Source organism: Bidens hawaiensis, unplaced genomic scaffold, assembly GCF_021521415.1.
Source record: "Bidens hawaiensis isolate Kalapana, Puna unplaced genomic scaffold, B.hawaiensis_p1.1 tig00020922_1, whole genome shotgun sequence".
Classification (NCBI taxonomy): domain Eukaryota; kingdom Viridiplantae; phylum Streptophyta; class Magnoliopsida; order Asterales; family Asteraceae; genus Bidens; species Bidens hawaiensis.
Window position 1 is genome coordinate 331149 of NW_027493232.1, and position 2329 is coordinate 333477.

Genomic DNA, 2329 nt, shown 5'->3' on the forward strand with positions numbered 1-2329 from the left:
GGGAATAGGTTCCAACAAAACCCATAAAAGCATTGTTGCCATAATAGAATCAACAAGTGGCTCTCTTGTGAGATCATTTTGCTGAACTCGGACTCATTTCAATGCCTCCAGATAAACCAACAAGATGAGAATATAATAGCTTCAACCAAATCTTTATCTGTTTAAGAAAAGAAGAGGAGTCCAACCAATAACACATATCCACCAGAATAAATTCATTTTCGGTCATTTGTGTTGTAAAAACAAGATTTTAACCCCGCCACTCCGCTGCAACACACGGCTTTTATTTACAAACCAAAATAAGGTTAACCGGTGTTATTATAAATAAAGAGAAAAGGTTAAAATACAAAGCGATACAAAAATGAGAAGTGTGAGTAAAATTTGTGGTCTTAAAAACCCTCAAAAAATTTTTAAAAAAATAATAAAAAAATCATAACTCAAAATATAAATAAAAAATAAAAAAATTAAAAGCTAAAATGTTCCCCCGTCATTCCCATTCCAAAAAAAACGAAATACACAATGACTAAAATAAACAAATAAACGCAATTATAATAATAAAAAAAGACATAATAGATTGCAAAATATAACGCAATTCCGAGCAAAATATAATGCAATATAAAAAAAACACAATTTTAAGGAAAAAATGCACAATCAATTAAGAAGATAAACAAAAAAAACACAATAATAAATAAAAAAGAAAAAAAAATTCCTCAACATTATGCCTTTTTTTTCTTTGAGAACGAGGAAGATGGTGAAAATATTTTTGAGTTTTTACTTTTTTTAATTTTTTTATTAAATTTTAAGTTATGACTTTTTTATTATTTTGTTTAGGGTTTTTTTGATATAAATCATTCTTATTTTTATAATTTTTATTTCCTTTTGTTAATAACTTAGACCCTAAAACAAATACCCTTATGCATTATGATTCAATAATATTTTAGAATATAATAGTGCTAACTAGATTTGGCAATAAGTTGTAGCTACATACATGTGGGAAACGACGTGTAGCCTGCATATAGCTAGCAAAGCTAATTGGATAATACTTGTAGAATCATTTTTCTTTCTAGGTAGACCCTAATGAGCATATTGACAAAAGGATCGAATATATCTTAATAAAATAATATAATAATTGATAGTTAGAATAGATTCGGAGGACCGAGCTGACTGATTCGTTTGCAATGGCTTGGTGTATATATTGATTTGGTTAGCTCTTGGCGGAGCTATGCATAATTAATTCGCAATTAATCGGTGGCCTCTAACTACTTCTATGTCAATGTATTCAATGGGTGGGGTTATCTTGTAGTTGAGATTTCATGTATAACACGAGTCTTTTAAAACAGACTCAAGTTTTATTTAAGTTTAATATATTGATTATCTTGGACCAAACATATTTGATTACATATTTTGTTTCATTAAAAACTTCTAGTAAATATAAATATTCACCAGCAAATGAATACTAAAATAATTTTTATATGATGATACATTTTCTCTCTATATTTGAACATTAGATAGAGTGCATCTAGCTTTTTTTGTATTTGTGTTTTACGTCGTACATGACGATTTGTATTCGTGTTGTCAGTCGTGTTCTAGAGGGCCGATACAAAATAGTAAAGAAATGGTAAATTTGATAGATCTCACCTTTTCAAATACTAAAGACATCTACAATAAAGATCTAAGTCGAATGGTTGAGTTGCTCGAATAACCGTTATCAACAATATAGTTGTAATATTAGGGCTCGCTGCGACAAATCTTGCATTTTGTTTTGAACCGTTAGAAAAACATGTCATATAATCTTTTAAAGAGCCTGCAAAAACCGGTTTACTAAAATCTTGCATTTTGTTTTGAACCGCTTGCAAAAACTGGCTTATTAAAGAGTCAATAAATTAAAAGACAGTAATCACAAGAAACAACAAAGTCCTGACAATTTGGTAACAATTTGAAAGTATGTCTTCATTCTCATTCTTGAAGTCAACATTTGACCACAAAAGTTAATAATAATAAGGACAATTACATATATCTCATTATTAAGTTCAAGTATTACATATATACCCGACCCTAAAACTTAATTAAATATATCCCCTCTGTTAAAACTAAAATTATCAAATATATCCATTCTGATTTATTTTATTTTAAATAAATTATAAAGTGACTATTTTACCCTTTTATTATATTTTTTGTCTTGCGGAAAATAGCGTCCACCGCTCGTCGGAAAAACGCTCAAGAACCCCAAGCCGGTTCATCCTTTTGGCTTTCTTGCCGCATCACATCATCATCATCTTTGTCAGCACCTCCTCTACTCCGAAAACGGAAATATCACCAGAGATTTCCAGAT